Source organism: Lynx canadensis, chromosome C1, assembly GCF_007474595.2.
Source record: "Lynx canadensis isolate LIC74 chromosome C1, mLynCan4.pri.v2, whole genome shotgun sequence".
NCBI classification, from domain to species: domain Eukaryota; kingdom Metazoa; phylum Chordata; class Mammalia; order Carnivora; family Felidae; genus Lynx; species Lynx canadensis.
In genome coordinates this window covers 122996773-123017531 of record NC_044310.1, presented here as the reverse complement: position 1 = coordinate 123017531, position 20759 = coordinate 122996773, and the positions used below count along the sequence as shown (strand labels likewise).

At 41.5% G+C, this 20759-nt stretch overlaps 1 protein-coding gene across 8 annotated transcripts in view; it reads left to right on the top strand.

Annotated features, from left to right (window-relative positions):
• Nucleotides 1–5451: 5451 nt before the first annotated feature.
• The window catches only part of LOC115522300, a 99994-nt gene continuing 84686 nt past the window's right edge, over nucleotides 5452–20759 (top strand). For 2 of the 8 annotated variants that reach the window (XR_003971331.2, XR_003971316.2), the window contains exon 1: nucleotides 15244–16575. The gene's annotated coding sequence lies outside the window, so the exon portion shown is untranslated. Of the gene's footprint in view, nucleotides 8626–9456; nucleotides 11674–15243; nucleotides 16576–19560; nucleotides 20350–20759 lie in introns of those variants that run through there. The other 6 variants (XR_003971329.2, XR_003971315.2, XR_003971328.2 and 3 more) reach the window with 5 other exon arrangements.

Here is a 20759-nt window from a genome sequence, read left to right as displayed (position 1 = left end):
TTGTTTGTATTTACTATAAAGATAGAATTGGGGAGTAAACTTTAGGTTTTATTTACAGTGAAGCTGGATACTTAAATTAATCATTTTATATGAATCTTTGAATATGGGAGTAAAGAACAAAATGTTTGCCCTCCAGTGGTAGTAGTATGAGTATAAAAGATCTTTTTTTTTTACTGGAGAAAGTAGTCCATGAACATGTAAAATAAAATATTCAAACAGCACCAAAGAGTAGATAGTGAAAGTACATTTATTTTCCACCACAGCTTTTCTGACTTTCTCATTACAGTTAGAAATGTCTTTATGTCCTTGCAATTTTCTGCATATAGAAAGGAGTATAGCTCCCTTATGTTAACACAAATAGGAGTTTGCTACATACACTATTCTTCGTTTGCTTTTTCAAAGATCTTTTGATACAGAGCTAAAATGGTAAACATCAAAAGATTTCATCTTCCTGATCCATTAGCATTGCTTTAAATATGTCTTTTCCACCTAGTATTGTTGAAGAGTGAATGAGTAAGCTCAAATCACATTTACAAAGCCTCAGATTACAGTCTCACTCATACTTATATAAAGATGTCAATGGTTTGATACAAAAATGTGAAGGTCAAGAATTTTTCTTTAAACTTACATGTATTTAGGCACACAAGAAGACTCAAACCTTTCTTATGTTTCCTGATATCCCCTTTGCATTGCTTTTATAGGACTGAACTATGTTATGACAGCTTATTTCTTTACGTCTTATTTCTTTACATCTGTCCTATCACTGTATATCATTTTTCAGTTTATAGCATGTTTGGTTGTATATGTGTAGAGGCTGGCCAAGATGAATTCACATCTGTAACACTGATTTGATGTCAGCTACATGAGCATGGTACGTTGGAAAAACACCAGACTAAGGCCAGTGACTGAAATTTTTATTCTGGTTCTACAAATTGATGATACAACTCCTTCGACTTTGATTTTTTGTTGTTATTGTTAAAACATAGAAGATATATTTGTGTAATCTTAGATAAATTCCTTGAACTTTCTAGACCTTAATTTACATATGAGGGTGGTGTGGTATCTGGATTAACAGTGCAGTTTTTATGAGTTGTGAGAATTGGTTTATTTGTGTTAGTAAGGGTGTCTTCTAATGTCTCCTTTTTAGTAGGCAGGGCTTTGATCGATTGGGAAATATTAATGGACAGAAATAAAAATAGATGACGGTTATCTAACTTGCCTACTCTTCAGGAAGCTGGGTTTTACAGCCTGATCCTTACACATTAGTACATGGCATATACTACAAGTAACCACCTTCTTCTGATTGTCTTGCTTTTTGATAGCAGATACAGCAGTTGTCTATCAAGTCCACCAATAGTTTGCTTTCAAAGCTACTTGAACAAGTGGATATAACTGTCCTTGCAGTTATTTGTAGAAATATCTTCAGAAATAATAATATATATAGGGATAACAAGCTATTATGTTCTTTATTCTCTACTTAATTTCTGCAGAGAAGCCCTAGAAGATATATCTATATAAATAGAAACCTTCTTCATTCAGATAACCATAAAGATGGTACCAGAGTACTTTGTAATATTATTGATGAAATTATTTGTAGTATCAAAAGGTATTTGTGGTATTGTAAAGAGTGGTGTTGTTCCACTAAATATCGGACTGATCTGTCAGTGATCAAGTCCCATGTATTTCTGCTTTTCCTACCAGCACTGCTTTGACTCCTCTGCCCCTCTAACTGCCAGATCTTATTCATCAGCACCATGCCTGAGTGCCTCTGAGAGCCCTCTGCAGTCTCTTTAGCTGTTAGCACCTAGATTCCCAATATAGCTTAATGTCCCTAAATGTATAACCTAAAATACATGCAAACCAAATATGTACAAACTCTTGGGGTAAAACCTTCTACTCTGTGCTGTAGAACATATTCACTGTAGTAGCACGTAGCCAGTATACATGGTCACAGGCAGAGTTGTCAACGAGAAGTTCTGGTGAACTTTCCACAGCAAATCCTGAAAATAAATACTTTGTTTTTATAATTAGGTCCGTATCATATCTAAGCTTATCTTAAGAATTTTAGATCTGCTGGAGGGTCTGGAGACTTGAGTGAAAAGGGATTTCTAGTCACTGTTGATGACTCTTCAATACTGCTCATCCCTCTTCAGTATTTGTTTTTCAGCATACCAGAACCTTCATTACAATGTGCTTGGTCTTGATAGCATCTTAACAAAATAAATTAAAATCTGTGGTTGTTCCTGGTATTTTCTATGCCATAACCCGGTGTAACTGATGTATTTAGAAGTTGGAAGCTGAAATTCAGTAACACCTATTCGAATTCAGAATTGTATTAACATTGCTCCCATGTATGCAGCAGCAGTAAAAAGAAAAAAAAAAGGTACAAAAATAGAGATGAATGCGTGACTTAGAAAAAAATGGCAACTGGAAAAAAACCTGAAAGAAAAAACTGAGAAAATTAAAAATTAGGAAAGTTTTGTTTTGTTATTTTGATTTTGCAAATGATTTATCCTTATTGCTTTCTAGTGGTCTGTCACTTTTGGTGACTTTTATACATTACACTAAAACTAAGGTGCTGAATTGAAATGGTTTCACTATTATTCAAACACTACAACTCATTTATACTGCCCGTGTCGTATGAAGGCATCAAGTTTTGGGCCTTCAATCCCAGAGGTATTTCTTGAGTATATACCATGATTCAGTCACTGTGCTTGATGATGAATAAAACATTCTGTTCTGAGCTCAAAAGCTAGTGTAGTGAACTCATTCACAGAGGAGTGAGGTTTCAAAAATGTCTTATGAAGCTCAGAATTCTTCTTCGCATAGATGATGGTGGTTGTGGTGGTTGTTTTGAGGGAAAAAACTCTGCTAAGTACAGAGTTACAACTCTGTAACTAAGTTATGTTACAACGTGTGTCTATGGTTTAAAATTAGTCTTTTATGTGTGCCTAAAATTCTTACTCAAAATAATGAAAAATGTTACATCCAACAATAGTTGAAGAAAGTAATTACACAATAGGATCAGTCATATTCATTTGGTATTTCTAGTGCCTTACATATTACCTGGCACATAGTAGTAGTTCAGTAAATGTGTTTGATAGATGGCTAGATGCATGAATAAAATCCATTTTTCATTTTGAAATGAAAGCTTTGAATTGCTTGTGTACACAATTTTTGGTCCTTTAAAAATATCCAGATTTATCAATAAAGTAAAACAATAATTACACTTTTCTTTTCCACTAGTTTTTATCTTAAACTGTGATAATTCTATGTAAAACAGTGGAGGATTAATTAAATGATCATAAATTTTCTGAAGTGAATCTTCAGTAGTTCTTTAACTAGGTTTTTTTGTAATTTTTAGATCTCCGTAGTGTAAATGATTGTACACTCTAAATCTGAGCATTGTACAATGCTAACCGAAATGCCTTGAAATGTTTTGTGCCATTGAACATCAGCACTAGAAACCCTACTAATTTCTCGCTGTGGCTTTTGTTGATCAGTTTTGATTCCCTCTGATCCAAATCCCATTCTGAGACAGTTTAGAGAAGATGACTTAAAATTTCCTCCATTTTCAATGAACAAGAATCATTGGTACAGTGGACTGTTAATCTTTCTTGCAGGCTTATTAGAAAGTTGATACTGGAATTGGGAGTACATCCTTTCTTTTATTGAGAGTACATGGTGTCTTTCACAAACAAATTCTTAAGAATCCACTGTTCAGAGGGTGGGGCAATAAGAAAATATGAGATGTATGTTTTGGTGCAATAATGCTTAGTTGGGGTATCACGTACCTTTACAAGGTGACTACGGAGCAGTTCTATTAGAATAGACTGATTTCTCTTTCCCAAGACCTTGAATGATGAGGAAGATTTTGGTAGATAGAGTAGGTAGGGAAAATATTTTAGGTATGGAAGAAAGGGCCTGAGTAACAATTAGTGATTGTGGGGAGGGGTGAATGTGTTGTGGCTGTAAGCAAATTGGAAATAGTGGATAAAAGTATTGGAGGATGTGTGCTGTCCTCACACATGGACTGAAAAACTTAAAAATGGATGCAGTTAAGGTTGAGATCACATATACAAACAACTAACGTCAGTAGCATGGAATTTTCAGAGTTTGGTCTAGTCCAAATCACATTTTACCATTGTAAGTGACTTGGCAAAGACCACATAAGTAGTTAGGGACAGAATAGGGCTTTTAATGATTCTTTTTCTGTTATATTTATACTGAATAGCATATTATTAAATATTCACAAAATTTATTTGGCAATATTGCTTAGCCTCTGTGACCCATTTAATTGAGAGAGGTGATACCTTTTCGTGCTAGATGCTGCTCATGAGAGGGAGGTATCAAATGACCTTAAATATGTCTACCAAGTCATGCATGATGTCCTTAGTTACCGGGCTGAAGTGCTCAGTTAATAACAAGAGCCTAAAACTCAGCAAGTCTGTTGGAGACTGAATTGGATGTTATGAGGAAATGAACTCTTTAAAAAGAGAATGGAAAGAAAGAGACCTCTCTGTATGTAGAACAACCATTGGGACATTAAGCTGTCCCAGTCTAGGCGTGTTTAAGCTCTTGCACATTTTGGCACTGTCTCTCCAAATTGGCTAAATTTATGTACCTATTTGCAGATCTCATACTGAAAGTGAAACTTGCCAGTGACCTAATTGGATTTTTATGAATTAGAAAGTACCTGAACTGATTTTAAAGACTGGTAAAGCATTTTTAGTCTACAAATAAAAGTGAACTTTGTGATAGTGTTATGAAATACATTCTTGGCATGTGGCAAGTGCTCAAATATTTGTTGAATAAAGTTATCTGGATTGAAAAAGATTTGTGGAAATGGTGTTTCTGATCCTACCACGGTTTTGGCCCAGTAATTAAGAATACTTAGGATGCAGGCGGGATGATAACCTATTTTTTTTGTTGTTGTTATTGTTTGTTTATTTTGAGAGAGTGCACACATGCATGAGCCAGGGAAGGGCAAGGAGAGAGGGAGAGAGAGAATCCCAAGCAGGCTATGCACTGTCAGTGCAGAGGCCAACACAGGGCTCTAACACATAAACTGAGAGATCATGACCTGAGCCGAAATCAAGAGATGGACTTGGAAATGACTGAGCCTCGCAGGTGCTCCAATACCTGTTTTTAAAATAGATCACTTTTGGAAGAAATTAAAATTCTACTTATCCATTTATAGCTACATATAGTCTTTTAAAAATTCATCCTTTTCGGGGCGCCTGGGTGGTACAGTCGGTTAAGCGTCCGACTTCAGCCAGGTCACGATCTCGCGGTCCGTGAGTTCGAGCCCCGCGTCGGGCTCTGGGCTGATGGCTCAGAGCCTGGAGCCTGTTTCCGATTCTGTGTCTCCCTCTCTCTCTGCCCCTCCCCCGTTCATGCTCTGTCTCTCTCTGTCCCAAAAATAAATGTTGAAAAAAAAAAAATTTAAAAATTCATCCTTTTCAAGGTGGTCCATTGAAAAGTGGTTCTGCCCTTATATGTATATTATGTTTTCATAAACTCAAGATCAAGGATCTGCTAATGATTTCACATTTGGGTACATTTAAATTGTATGTTTGTGGATTCACCTGCCACTAATATATCTCAAAAGTTATTTGATCTGAACAGTACGGTATTTTTCTACCTGTTTCTCTTTCTTCACCTTTATAAATGGAAAGTTACAACTTTATGGACATTATTCTTTAGGGCACTTGAAGCATGAATAAAATGGTTTTAAGTACCCGCCCCCCCCCCCCCCCCAAGGATAAGGAAGTGACTTCTTAAACTCCCAAGTAGAAGACTTTTTATTCAGGCATTAGCATTTCAGTATTCTTGAAATTGAAGTGACTACTTGTGTTTGACCTCTTTGACAAAGAAGACAACTTATTTTTTTTTCAGGGACTTTTAACAAAAGATGGAGAGAGAGGCAGATGTGGTTTTTGAATTTTGAGTCTCAGTCCATCCACTAGATGTCTCTTTTCTCCTATCATCCATAAAGAATATGTTTCAGTTAAATTTGCTGCTGTCAAAAGCAAGTTGGATCTGAGTTATGGAAATAATACATCTCATGTTCCCATTTAAAGTATGCTATTTTCAGCAACATAGCCATGCCTTCAATAAAAACAAAGAGGCAACTTAGGCTGTGACAGTAATTCACAGTGGAATTTATTTATTGAGTATCAATTCAGAACTTCCTATATGCTAAAAAATGTTGAAGATATGGGGATATAATAGCAAAACAGACAGGGTTTTTGCCTCTTGGAACTTTAAAAGAATGTTCAAGCCACAGCAACATATTAAAATTTCAATATGAGAACCATCATTTATGTTCTTGTGTTAAGGAAAGCCAGAAAAAGTAGAGGATTGGGTAACATTTTAAGCTTTTTTTCATGCTTAAAGTTCAGTGTTTAATACTACTTGCTAGTTAGTGTTCTTCATGTTTCTTTAAGGTTAGACTTTGCAGTTTCTCTCTAGTGATATGGGTTATTGAAAAGATGTAAAGGTTGATTGCAGAGTCAGCGAAGAAATGTTCCTTTACTATTAAGGTACATGGACATAATTGCCTTTAATTCATCATGCAGATTTTAGATGCCCATCAACTAAATGTCCTACACTTTCCTATTAATATACAGTGTAAATGAAAATTCTTATCTGGAAAAAAAAAGCTCAAAAACAACCTTTTGCAACATGTGATCTAGAACTCCACCAGTGGTGTGTTTTACATGTATCAAACTGAACCTTAGGTAATATAGTAGCATAGATTGGCTTAGCTGCTTGCTCTTACTATTTTAGCATAGAACTAACCATAGGCAACCTGATCCTGAAATACTTGAACTTGAGCATGGGAGAGGGTTGTGATTTTGCTTTTGTATTCCAAAATACATTAACTAAGGATATTCCTTCCTCTGTTCTACATTCTAGTAACATATTGGTTATTCCCTATAGAAAATCTCAATGACTTTTTTTTTCCCCCTAACTAATGAACATCTTAACATTTACAACAAGAACTGAGGATTTATGGTATTCTGTGACCCAGTAATTGTGTACTCAGGGTTTCCTGTGTTCTTGGCTAGATCATGGCTCATTCCCAAGACACTTTTCCTGCTTAAGCCCATTTTGGTGTCAAAAATGAGCAACATAACAATAGCAGAAGGAAGTGATTAAAGTTTAAGTAAGTGGATGCAGGACATTTTAGCCTAAGTAGTAAAGAAATAAACTGAAGTTCTACTTTGTCAAACAAGCAGGCATTTTTCTTTTCTCTCTGTGCTAATATGTTCTCCTAGAGCCTCCTCATAAACCTCAAAATGGACTCAGCACAAGCCTAAAGCTAACTCTGAAAGAATCTCCTCCCCACCCCTGCCCCAAGGCTTTTGTAAGTTTGGGGGATGGTGCTTCAGACTGAGATCAAAGCTGCCTTAGGTTAAATATAAATGTTTTGAAAAAGGGAATAAATGTCCATGTATTGTTTGACAGTGCATAAGTATTTTAAGTCGCCTTGAGTTACTTTGGAGTGCAGGAGCTTTCAGATTACACCTGGCAGGGGACCCCTGGCCCTAAGACAGAGCTGTGGTAATACATGTGTCATGTTGCTCCTTGTCTCAAAAGGAATGAAAACAAAGCGGTCTTTTATAGGGAGGGGCATTGCTGACATTTGTCACCCGTGCTGCCTCTGAACGTGTGTCTTACGTGTCCACTCTGAGCTGAACGTCTTTTATCCCAGATAGGGCTGATCACCAGGACGTGGAAGAACAGTCAGTAAGGAATACTTTTTAAGAATGGTTTCCTTTTGGTAATCTCAATGTTGACTGATGAACTCTTGCTTTCCATTTAGTGCAAAGCAGAACTACTTTATCAGATGGGAATGAATTCTTGTGTTCACCAAATCCTAGTTAAGTTTACCCTAAAATTACTAAGTGCACAGAGAGATTCCAGTGTCATTTCTTTAGGTCTCATGAACAACAGCTTTTTGTACTGGTTGCTCTCTGGTTTTCACGCACCAGCCAGTTTACAAACAACTTGCAGTGTGTTAGCATTTCATGATGAGAGGAAGTGGAAAGTGTTCCTATGACACAAAAGCCCTTTACTTGAGGGAAACTTTGGGGTTAAGAACAGTTTTCCACTCCAAATGGTTCCATTATGTTCTCCATAATGGGTGTGATTGTTTAATGATGACATATTTGAACTGAGATGATTGAACAGACATTACTTGAGCAAATAAAAACTTGACAGGCTGTGCCTTTTTAAGCAATTTTGTAGGCCTAGGGCAGGATAAGATGGAAAAGGCTGATTACCACCGCCGTTCATAACAAGAGCAAAATCTGAAAGATGCAGATGTGAAAGTATACGGTTCATGTAGCAGAAGGCTAACCCTGTGCCTGGCTGATTTCTTTTGCAAGTTCCCTTTGTAGGTGCAACTTTGCTGAATGTGCTCCTATTGAAATCTTGTTAAAATAAATGTTTCTTCCAGCTGAGGAATGATGGTCTGCCTTCAGTTTTGCAAGTGGGAAGATCTTTTTGTTGTAGAAGAGCTTCCTAATCCGCCACTTGACCTGGCCTGATCTTAGTTTTGCTTGGACCTGATGTGCCCTCATTGATGAAGTTGAAATATTGCTCTTGCTGCTATTGGTAATCAAATTAAGTCCAGAAAATATTTTTGATCACTCACCGCATAAGAGACACTGCTAGACCTTGATGTATTTATAGTCTAGCTTGAAGAAAGCTCTGAACATAAGTAACCAAAATGCAGGACAGTGTGTTTCGAGTTGTCGTGGAGGTGAGAAAGTAGAAATTAGATCAGACTAAGAAAATGTAAATCTGCCCTGCCCTTCCTTCATCAGACACAGTTAAAGCCAGCTGCAGTTAACAGGAAAAAATATTTTACCCAAGGACTTTCTGCAGCTGTAACGTGTCAGAACAACTCCTTTGCAGTGACTACTGCTTTCTTAACTCAGAGGAACTTTGTTCTCTAAAATCAGACCATCAGAAATTTTGCTATTTGACATAATTTACTTTGACCCAGAGAAGCTGCCTCAATTTCCGTGAGGTGCAGAGCTTCAGACAAGGGGTTTTGGGAGACAGCATTCCACATCTAAACTTTAGTTTCTAAGGGTATAGGACCCTGGGTCCACTTTGCAGTCCAGACCTGATATTCAGCCCTCTACACACAGCCCTGCTTTGCTCTGAACCTATTGCCATGCTAATTTATTTGAATTTCACCATACCCCAAATCTTGTAAGTTCCACCTTTTCTCCAGACTGTTGATTGGCTCCTGAGGTCTTAGGCTGATTGAGCTAAGCTAGGACAGAAGCGCATTCAAAGTGTAAAGCACAATAGAACCCAGAAATTTACATACTTTTTTTTTTTTTAATCTTAGCATGGGAGAGGGGTAGAGAGAATCTCAAGTAGGCTCCACGCTCACCTGGGTGGGAGCCTGACATGGGACTCAGTCCCACAACTGTGAGATCATGACCTGAGCCAAAATCAAGAGTAGGATGCTAAACTGAGCCATTCAGGTGCCCCCAGAACCTGATTTTAACTGAGTGTTCAGGAACACTTAGAAGGCAGTTGCATTAATGATTTATTAGGTGTCACTAACAGTTTATTTGATATTACAGATACGGGGGGCCACGTCAACTTCTTTCTGACATTTCCGTTAATTTTTTTTTTTTCATTTTGGCAACTCAATCTAACATTAAATACATGTATGTGTGTGTGTAATATATTTACATAATATATACATACATTCCTGTGACCTTTTCACATTTATGGTTTTGTATGTAGATTCTTCCACAAAAGTAGTATCTCTTGTTGGCAGGTGGAGTCTGGCAGCTTAAAATTTCTTCCGTGTTTTCTTAATGTCTTGGCTGTTGTGCGTCCAGTAGATGTTCAATAAATACTTTCCACAGTGAATCAAGGTAGCTTTGTGTCTTTGCTCTTTCTTTGATACTTTCCCTAAGTTTGAAACCAGCATAATGTGGTATCTTCCTCATCACAATTCCACCTCTGCCTTATAAAGTACAAATTACCCTCAGGCAATGAGGCGCTGAGCAATTGAAGGTTTTTATAGCTCCATTTGTCTGCAGTCCCCAAATGCCAATGGATAGATGTGTTTGTCAGAGTGCGTGGTAAGTGCAAGTAAGCCCCCCATTAGCAGCATCATTAGAGATGAAATAGATGCACGGGAACTCAAAGAGGTGATACGTCGTCAGACACTGCTCTGAGGAAGTACAGACTATCATTTGCAGAAGGAAATGCACAATTCCTCACCTCAACTTGATTTCTTTTTCAATCCTTTGTGTATTTACCTGTGTTCATCCACCACTTCAGTTGAGGCAGAATGAAATAAACCATTAAGTAAAAATAGCTCAGGAAAACAGTGAAGACATTAATAGATCTAAATATACCAGCCTCAAGAGAGCAATCTCAATTTACCAAAGTGCCTTCACCGTGGGCCTTGCCCTTCATGTAGAGGATGGATGGAGAAAGTGGTGTCTCCCAGTGGCTGAAAAGGGGCCCGTGTTTTTGATCAACCTATTCCTGTACTCGCAGCTTTTTTGCCCATCTTTCTGCTGTGTCCTGGGGTGTGGAGACCCTGTCCTCAGGCGGTCTCTTGTGGGTGACAGATAATGTTGCATTTTCAGGCTTCATATCCAGACAGTCAAATCCAGCAGCAGAAGAGACCTGTCTTCCTGGGTGGTCATTTTTAAGAGAAAGGAAAGTTTCCTGCAAGCCTTTCAGAAGAGCTCTCCTTAGGCCTCTGTCATCAGAATTCCAACGTGTGTCCATCCTAAGTAGAATGGATTTCAATGACTGGCTTAGTGGGGGACAGAGTGGAGGAGTGTGACTTACTGAAACAACAAATCCGGCTCTTTGGAAGGAGGCTGTGTGTGTCCGTGCTGGATTGTTGGATACACAACCAACCATGTCTGCGACAGTCAGAGCAGAGCAGGGATTCAAACCCAGTCTGTCTTATCCCAAAGGCTGAGTTTGTGTGTTAGTCCCCAAATACACGTGCATGAGGGTGACCTGTGTGTGGCTATTAGGAAAAACATGACTGGAACAAATCTCAGTTTTTTGAGAGATTTGTGCTTATACTTATATTTGGGTTGCAAAAACATTAAGATGTGTTCACTTGCTCTGAACATTAGCCAAGTAGTGTGTGGAACTGCTGTGGTCTGGAGTGTGGCCTCCTCCTAGCAACAGGACAACAGCCTTTAAAACAATTCCTCTGACTGGTGTTAGTCTTACAGTGTCCCTCTTACTTTCTCCTTACCAAGAAGTGGTGGCTACAGAGTCTGGGAAGAAATATTAAGGAGGCCCTTGAATTTCAGGCTAAGGGATATACACTTTTTTTTTTTTTTTTTTTTCCCTCCAAGGAATATAGATAGAATCATGGAAGACTTTAGCCAGGAGAAGACATGACCCTGACTGATTTAGGAAGATTAATCTGTCAGAGTGAATAAGAAGAATTGAGAGAAATAGCATAGGTCTTTACATTTGCAGGAGGTCTGACCCTCAATCCACCAAGTCTGGTGTGCTGGAAATGCCCATTTGTTTATTTTCTTCAGGTTGAATTTCCAGTTTTGTTCTGCTGGGTTGATAGGAAATTCAGTATGAGCTATTTCCTGCCTTCTCAAGGATGCGCCAGAATCTGGGAAGATTACTATGTACCTGGTAAGCTTGGGAAGGACCCCGGATCTCCATTCCATTATGGTCTCACTGACATCTTTGAAGACTGGTAGCCTTCTCTGGCTTAAGAGCATGCAAAGCTTTGTTAAATCTGGGACCCTTGTCGCCCAAGGTCTAGGTTCCCCAAAGACACCAGATAGTGATCTCCTGTAAGTGGTGTTTCCTCTTCAGGGTGCTGCCATCAGTACTGCTCCCATCACTGTCTGACCTCTTTTTAAAGTTAGCATTCAGTGAAATTTGTAGACCTTATGTGTAGAGCTTGATGTTTGGTTAATTGGAATACCCATATAACCACATCCCATTGAAGATCTAGGGCTTTTCTGTCACACCAGAAAGTTCCCTCATGTCCCCTTCCAAACAACACTCTCCTTACCCCGAGGCACCTACTCTGCTGAGTTCTACCCCCATAGATTAGTGTGCCTGTTCTAGAACTTCACATAAATAGAATCCTACTGCAGCTTTTTTCACTCAACATTTTGTGAGACTCATTATGTTGTGTATGTCAATATTCATTCCTTTTTTGTTGCGGAAGAGTATTTCACTTTTTTTTAAATATAAAATTTATTGTCAAATTGATTTCCATACAACACCCAGTGCTCATCCCAAAAGGTGCCCTCCTCAATACCCATCACCCACCACCCCGCCCTCCCACCCCCCATCAACCCTCAGTTCTCAGTTTTTAAGAGTCTCTTACGCTTTGGCTGTCTCCCTCTCTAACCTCTTTTTTCTTTTTTTTCTTCCCCTCCCCCCATGGACTTTTGTTAAGTTTCTCAGGATCCACATAAGAGTGAAAACATATGGTATCTGTCTTTGTATGACGTCTTTCACTTAACATAACGCTCCAGTTCCATCCGTGTTGCTACAAAAGGCCATATTTCATTCTTTCTCATTGCCACGTAGTATTCCATTGTGTATATAAACCACAATTTCTTTATCCATTCATCAGTTGATGGACATTTAGGCTCTTTCCATAATTTGGCTATTGTTGAGAGTGCTGCTATAAACATTGGGGTACAAGTGTCCCTATGCATCAGCACTCCTGTATCCCTTGGGTAAATTCCTAGCAGTGCTACTGCTGGGTCATAGGGTAGGTCTATTTTTAATTTTTTGAGGAACCTCCACACTTTTCCAGAGTGGCTGCACCAGTTTGCATTCCCACCAACAGTGCAAGAGGGTTCCCGTTTCTCCACATCCTCTCCAGCATCTATAGTCTCCTGTTTTGTTCATTTTGGCCACTCTGACTGGCATGAGGTGATATCTGAGTGTGGTTTTGATTTGTATTTCCCTGATGAGGAGCAACGTTGAGCATCTTTTCACGTGCCTGTTGGCCATCTGGATGTCTTCTTTAGAGAAATGTCTATTCATGTTTTCTGCCCATTTCTTCACTGGATTATTTGTTTTTCAGGTGTGGAGTTTGGTGAGCTCTTTATAGATTTTGGATACTAGCCCGTTGTCCGATATGTCATTTACAAATATCTTTTCCCATTTTGTCAATTGCCTTTTAGTTTTGTTGATTGTTTCCTTTGCTGTGCAGAAGCTTTCTTATCTTCATGAGGTCCCAATAGTTCATTTTTGCTTTTAATTCCCTTGCCCTTGGGGATATGTCAAGTAAGAAATTGCTGCAGCTGAGGTCAGAGAGGTTTTTTCCTACTTTCTCCTCTAGGGTTTTGATGGTTTCCTGTCTCAACATTCAGGTCCTTTATCCATTTTGAGTTTGTTTTTGTGAATGGTGTAAGAAAGTGGTCTAGTTTTATCCTTCTGCATGTTGCTGTCCAGTTCTCCCAGCACCATTTGTTAAAGAGACTGTCTTTTTTCCATTGGATATTCTTTCCTGCTTTGTCAAAGATTAGTTGGCCATCCGTTTGTGGGTCTAGTTCTGGGGTTTCTATTCTATTCCATTGGTCTATGTGTCTGTTTTTGTGCCAATACCACGCTGTCTTGATGATTACAGCTTTGTAGTAGAGGCTAAAGTCTGGGATTTGATGCCTCCTGCTTTGGTCTTCTTCAAAATTACTTTGGCTATTCGGGGCCTTTTGTGGTTCCATATGAATTTTAGGATTGCTTGTTCTAGCTTCGAGAAGAATGCTGGTGCAGTTTTGATTGGGATTGCATTGAATGTGTACATTGCTTTGGGTAGTATTGACATTTTAACAGTATTTATTCTTCCAATCCATGACACGGAATGTTTTTCCATTTCTTTATATCTTCTTCGGTTTCCTTCATAAGCTTTCTATAGTTTTCAGCATACAGATCTTTTACATCTTTGGTTAAGTTTATTACTAGGTATTTTATGCTTCTTGGTGCAATTGTGAATGGGATCAGTCTTTATTTGTCTTTCTGTTGCTTCATTATTAGTGTATAAGAATGCAACTGATTTTTGTACATTGATTTTGTATCCTGCCACTTTGCTGAATTCATGTATCAGTTCTAGCAGACTTTTGGTGGAGTCTATTGGATTTTCCATGTATAATATGTCATTTGCAAAAAGTGAAAGCTTAACTTCTAAATATTTTACTTCTTTTATTTATTTATTTTTTAAGTCTTTCCCTGTCTCTCCTCTTTCTTTAAAAGCATCTCCTCCTTCCCCATGTTGCTTTCAAGGGCATTATGAAGTTTTCTCCATTAAAAGCCAGATAATCTCTCACTAGAGGCAAGAATGCACCAAGTATTCCGTGATGAATCTTCATGGGATAGAGGACAGAAAGGCGACACAAAAACACATAGGTTAATATTCCAACAAATTAGCCTGCCACCTAGTCATCCCCAGAAGAGGCGATGAGGGTCTGAGTTTGAGCGGAACATGGAAACAGGATGGAGAAAGCTGGTGTGGAGGTAGCATCCATGGAGATTGGTACCTCATGAGACCTGGAAGGACAGGGCTGAGCAGTTTAGCCTGGGTGACCAACATGACCGGTTTGAGGATAAGGATGGGTATTGGTGCCAATAGCAGAGATAGGAGTAGAACAGGTCTAGGATGGAAAATGGTGAGTTAGTTTGGTACCTGTTGATTTTGAAGAGGATATGGAAGATAACAATGGAACTGCCCAGGAGGTGGGTGAAAGTAGAGATCTCTAGCTCAATAGCACCTTCAGGACTGAGGGTGAATGAAGATCAAGGAGGTGAGTGTTGAAATCTGAACCAGGAAAGTTTAAGGAGATGAATAGCAAGAACAGAGCTTTAGAGGATGCCATGCAGAGGGCTCAAGGAAGAGGAGTCAAAGGGAGAAGGAGTCATGGCAAAGGTATTAGGGCGAGAATGTAGGGAAATGGAGGGTCTTGGGAACCAGGAGAACAAAGGAGAGGGAAATAGCTGGCAGAAATGCCAAAGCTGTAGATAGCTGACCAATATGAAGACGGCATTATTGGTCATTAAATTTCCCAACTGGAAGCTCACTGCTGGCTTTTGAAGGACCACCTTAAGAAGAAAAATGGCCACGGGTGGGGCGCCTGGGTGGCTCAATCAGTTAAGTGTCTGACTTAGGCTCAGGTCGTGATCTCACTGTTCATGAGTTCGAGCCCCATGTTGGGCTCACTGCTGTAAGTGAAGAGCCTGCTTCAGATCCTCTGTTTCCCGCTCCCTCTGCCCCTACACCACCACCCCCCATCTCAAAAGTAAACATTTCTAAAAAGAGAAATGGGGGTTGAAGCAGGTTGCAAGGATCTGTGGAGTAAGAGTGGGTACTGAGAGAGACAATAATTATAAATAGCTTTTTTCAAGAAATGTGTACTCAGAAGAGTAACAAGGAGCTCAGAGGTAGGAGGGGGCTGGGAGTAAAGGCTGGAAGACAGGACACATGGTTTATTTCTCTGGGAAGCATTGAGTATGCCCATGGCCTGGGCAAAGGAGGCAGGAGAGAGTGTGTCTAACTTAGCTTCCCGGAAGAGGTAAGAGACGATGGGGTGGGAAGTGCCAAGGAGCGGGTGAGCTGTGAAGAGTGATGGGTCGTCCTCTTTCCCAAAAGCAGTAGAGGAGAGGATGGGTGAGACCTTCCTGGGTGAGGATGGGGCATCCCAGCTGTGGTGGCTTCTCAGCATGGCATGTTCTTTAAGAGATTTTCTGTTCTATTTACTCTCCGTAAGTGAAGTTTATAAAATGTCTCCTTTAGGGTTGAGGAGGTTGGATTTCAAAGCAGTGCATATAGAGGAGACCTCTTCCTTCCAACTGTTCAAGGCTAGATGGTAGAGATCACTCTCCCAAGAGACAATCTGTAGTCTCTCTTGTGGTTGGTGTTATAGGTGTTAACAGACAAAAGAATAAACAATGTATGTAGGAGGCTATCTTTCTGGAAGATTTCTGTGTTCAAGGACACTAATTTTTCTAAATGTTTGGAAATCACTTCCTAAATTCTATCAGTGCACAGTGAGTGAGGGTAGTTCGGAAAGTGGAGGCCATATACAGTTCGACTCTTTCCAGCTCCCATCTTCCTTCTCCCCTCCCCCGGCCCCGCCCCCCAACCACGCCCCTGGGCTTCTTTGCATGTAAACTCTGTCTGCCTGGAGATGGATGTGGCACAGAGCTAAGCCCCTGGAAGATGTGCTCCAGGCCTCGGGAAACACATACTCTATGACAGATGGCGGCAAATTAAGCTGGCAATTGAAAAAGCCAGAGCGTTTCCAGGACCTCTGTTAGAGGAGTGATTCCAGAGGGGGAGAGGCAGAGAAGACAAATTGCTGGAAAGTGGCCAGAACCATTTGGTGCTCGACATTAATTTGGTCAGTAAACAATTCCGGAACACCTAGATAGAAGAAGCTATTCTGGATTCCATAGGCACACACGAAGATCGGAGAGACCAACATTTCGTCCTGTATTTGGGAAGATGGACAGCACACGGAGAGGTGCATGGACAATTCTAGGCTGGCAGAAGTCTGAACAAGGGCTTGTGTAAGGGTGAGCTGAACATTATAGCCACCACACAATCATATGCTATTGAAAGTTGTTAAGTCAGGCCTGGATGCTGTGAAGAGGGTGGGAGAAACAAAATTCTGGCGCTGGAAGGGACACCAGGCCCTCAATTTAAAGATGGCAAAACTGGGGTGCCTGGGTGGCTCAGTCAGTTAAGCGTGCAACTTCGGCTCAGGTCATGATTGCATGGTCCGTGGGTTTGATCCCCGCATTGGGCTCTGTGCTGACAGTTCACAGCCTGGAGCCTGCTTCGAGTCTGTGTCTCCCTCTCTCTCTGCCCATCCCCCACTCAAGCTCTGTCTCTCTCTCAAAATAAACATGAAAAAAAATTAAAGATGATAAAACTGAAGCTCCTCTGCAAGATGAAGTGGTTTATTCAAAGTCGGGGTCACTCAGTTATTTGGAACTCAGTGATTAATAGTACTACTCTTAGTAGTACTAGTAATACAACTAACAATAGTACTAATACTGTTATGTACTAATAATAGTACTGACATGGTTATTATGTGCCAGCCACTAATCTAGGTGCTTTAGGTGTATTAACTAATCTAACACAGCAGGTTATGCTATTTTCACATCCTAAATAGTATTTTCATATATAGAAAAACTGAGGCAGAAGGGTACAGGTACCTTGCCCAAAGTCCAGCCAGTAAGTGATGGAACTGAGACTCACACCCTGCAGTCAGGCTCCAGTTCTTGTGCTCTTAATTGCTGAGATCCTCATGGCCCCTCAGGTCTGTGACTCCTGGTCCAGAGGTCCTTGTCCTTGGACTGGGCATGTCAGTGAGGTGAGGTGACACTGAATGAGGGAGTGACATGACAAAAGTGATGTTTAAGGATGACCAGTGTGGCTTCAATAGCCAGGGTAGACTAGAGAAGAAATAGAGAAGGGAGAGCAGGTAGAAGATTGTCTAAATACAGTTGTGATGAATGTTTGGACCATGACAGGAATAGAGAAGCTTACATTAGACAGGAATGATTGGCTAGCAGTCATTTACCCCATAGTATAAATCAGTCTGTCCTGTTTCTTACCCTAGAAAACAAAACTCTGACTGCAGAAGAAAGGAATAGAGAGAGGCTACAGTGAAGGGAAGGGGCAAAGGAACAAAAGTGGAAATAGAACAGATACTGATGACTTCACAGTATTCCTCACAGAGGTCCTGGCCTTTGGGGATGGTTTTAACTTACTTCAGGTAACTGCCAATGTCCATTGCTTCTAAATGTTAAGAACGAAGACAACAAGAATGATGCCATCTCTTAGTGGGAATGAGACTTTAACAAGTAGGTAAAGATTGTATTAGGAGCCCAGCCTATTTTTACAGATTGGGGATTCCCTTAGGGAAAGACTTGTCTCACCACTGCTAGGGGGCTGGTCAGCAGACATTCAGCTGCAGAGAGCCTCCTTGTCCAAGGCCCTGGCCTTTGCTAGGCAACCCACGTCCAGTGACCAATGCAAGGATATAAAGACCAGGACAGAATCTCAGAGGAAGGGGCCATAAGAAGCTGGGGAGAGGACCCCATAAAGGGTCACTGACTGTGTGAATGTGTTCATGGAATGAGGTATGACTAGATTTCTCAAGATACAGCCCTCATAGATAAATTTCCACGATAAAGGGAAGCAAGAACTATACTTTGAAAAGAAGAGAACAGAAAATAAATAGCTGTTTGGAATAATGGTAAACTGGACGGAGAAGGCCGGAAAACAGAGGAGACTCTTCTAGATGCTTCTGATTGGTTCTAAGAATACTGTGTGTATGTGGAGTCAAACGTTTAGGGAACCGGCCCATATTTGAATGTGAAGGTCTCATTCCGTCTCGGAGTAATATTGCCATTGGCATGCTCCACACAAGCTGCCCTCAGATGCTCCTTTTCAAACGCAGGACGTGAGCAGTTTCCCAAATATCCACCAGATGGTACCTTCCTACCAGAAATTAGGTTGCAGGTTGTGGAAATCCGCGTTGTTTTTCCACCCCGCTGACAAGCCGCAGAATCAGATGCCTGCCCCTGGCTGCCACGAGAGGAACAGAAGCTGATAGGAACAAATCTCGGGGTGGGAGCCGTAAAGGGTGGGGGTGGGGGCGGTTACCTTGTTCTTATTTTCAAGAATATGGGGCAGAACTCGAGGTGTCCTTTTTGGTGGTAGGGAGAGCCACGTGCAGGTATGTGGAATCAAGTCATAGAGAAGTCTCTGAGGGAGCAAAGGACTGTGAGTTTAGCCCCTGAGTGGGCCTGGTCGTAAAAGTCCTCAAAGATGCCTTTGTGCTGTCACTCTGGAGTCAAAGCGCTGCTGGTGCTTTGAAATGGTAACCAGTTGCCCGGAAAAGAAAGCCTTTGTTGGAGAGACTTCCTTATTGTTCAACAGTTTGGGTTCCAAGGCCTGAGCTGTGGTCTCCCCAGGTTGCTCAGCGTCCTTGGACGGAGAAGGCACTTGATGTTTACTGCGGAGCCACCACTGTCTCCTGGGTTCTCTGGTACTTTCCTGCTCTTAGCACTGAAAGTAAGGCGCACTGGGGTTGGGGATCCTGGCTGACTGAACTGCACACACCAGAGGGCGAGGCCAGACCTTTATACACTCAGTGAGCTGGGTGCTTCGGGGAAGTGCAGTTCTACTTTCAAATAATGAATCATTTTGTTGCTGATGTTTTCTTACCAGATTCCCTTGTCCCTTTAGCCAGTGAGACTTACATCAGCAAAGGCAAAGTTCTGTTAGAAAGGGGTCTTCTCTGGGGCGCCTGGGTGGCTCAGTCGGTTAAGCGTCCGACTTCAGCCAGGTCACGATCTCGCGGTCCGTGAGTTCGAGCCCCGCGTCGGGCTCTGGGCTGATGGCTCAGAGCCTGGAGCCTGTTTCCGATTCTGTGTCTCCCTCTCTCTCTGCCCCTCCCCTGTTCATGCTCTGTCTCTCTCTGTCCCAAAAATAAATAAAAAACGCTGAAAAAAAAATTAAAAAAAAAAAAAAAAAAAGAAAGGGGTCTTCTCTTGGTTTCTGAGGAGCTTGGGAAGTTTAGGCCTTAGCCAATAGATTTGGGAGAAGATGTGGTAAATAAGTACAGTTTTCCCAGGTTGCGGAGAGAGGAGACAGTGGCTGCGGTGACGAGAGATTGGGCCTCTGAGCAGGGAGACACATTTACTCTCATCTCCCTTCTGCCAAACTCCCCAAGGGTAAGGAGGGCTTGTGTGCGCTCAGGGTGAGGGCCCTGGGGCCCCTTTGGCTGGGGTAGAGCACAGGGGGGGTGTAAAGGCCTCAGGGAAGAGAGGGTTGTATCCTGGCCCCAGAGCAGAGGGCCAGAGAGTTCCGGGGGCCTCGGAGAGGCACAGGGCCAGCAGGGGAAATCCGTGGGCTTGCAGTCACCTCTCAGGGAGTGCACGGAGGTGCCTCAGCGACAAAGAGGCATGGAAGTATTCTGTCCTAGAGCCTCAGGAAGGAGTCTGGCCCAGCTGACACCTCAGCTTCAGACCTGCAGCCTCCACAACTGTGGCAGGATAAACATCTGTCATTTTAAGCCCCCCAGTTTGTAGCGCTTTGCTTTGGCAGCCCCAGCCAGCTATCCCAAAGGCAGCGAGGATGAAGGAGAGGTAGTTAGCGTGGTCCCCCCTGCCAAGCAGGGAAGGGGAGAGGTGCTGTAGATGCTGGGCACAGAAACTGCCGCTGAGCTCTGGTGGGCCCGCTGGGGCCGGGACATGTAGAGCGGGAGCCCGGACTGCGGGAGATGACATTTCCAACATCAGGAAAAATGAGGCTTGCGACAGAAACTGGGTAAGGTAAAAGTAACCATTACTATTAAACTTTTCTCACTGCTTGGTTTTGTGTGCTAAAATGGGCTGCTCAAGTCACTGAGTCCCAAGGCCACAGAGGGTTCCGTTATGGCTGTGGGGTTGAAGCCACCTGCCTAAGCCTTCCTGTCATTCATTAGTGTTCGTTTTCCCTGGCTGACATTATGGCCAAACTGGACCGGGCCCCGTGCTCCAAGCACAGCCCTGTACTTCCTACCCGGGCCCTTGGATCACTCTGTGCCTTTGCTGTTTCCCGTCTAAGTCGTACCTGTTATTTCAGGCCCAGCGCAGGAAGGCTTTCCAAGTCTCCCAAACACGTCGTCATCTCCTTTTCAACTCTGGCATTTGTTTTGAAGTATTCTTTTTAAAGTTTATTTACTTATTTTGAGAGAGAGAGA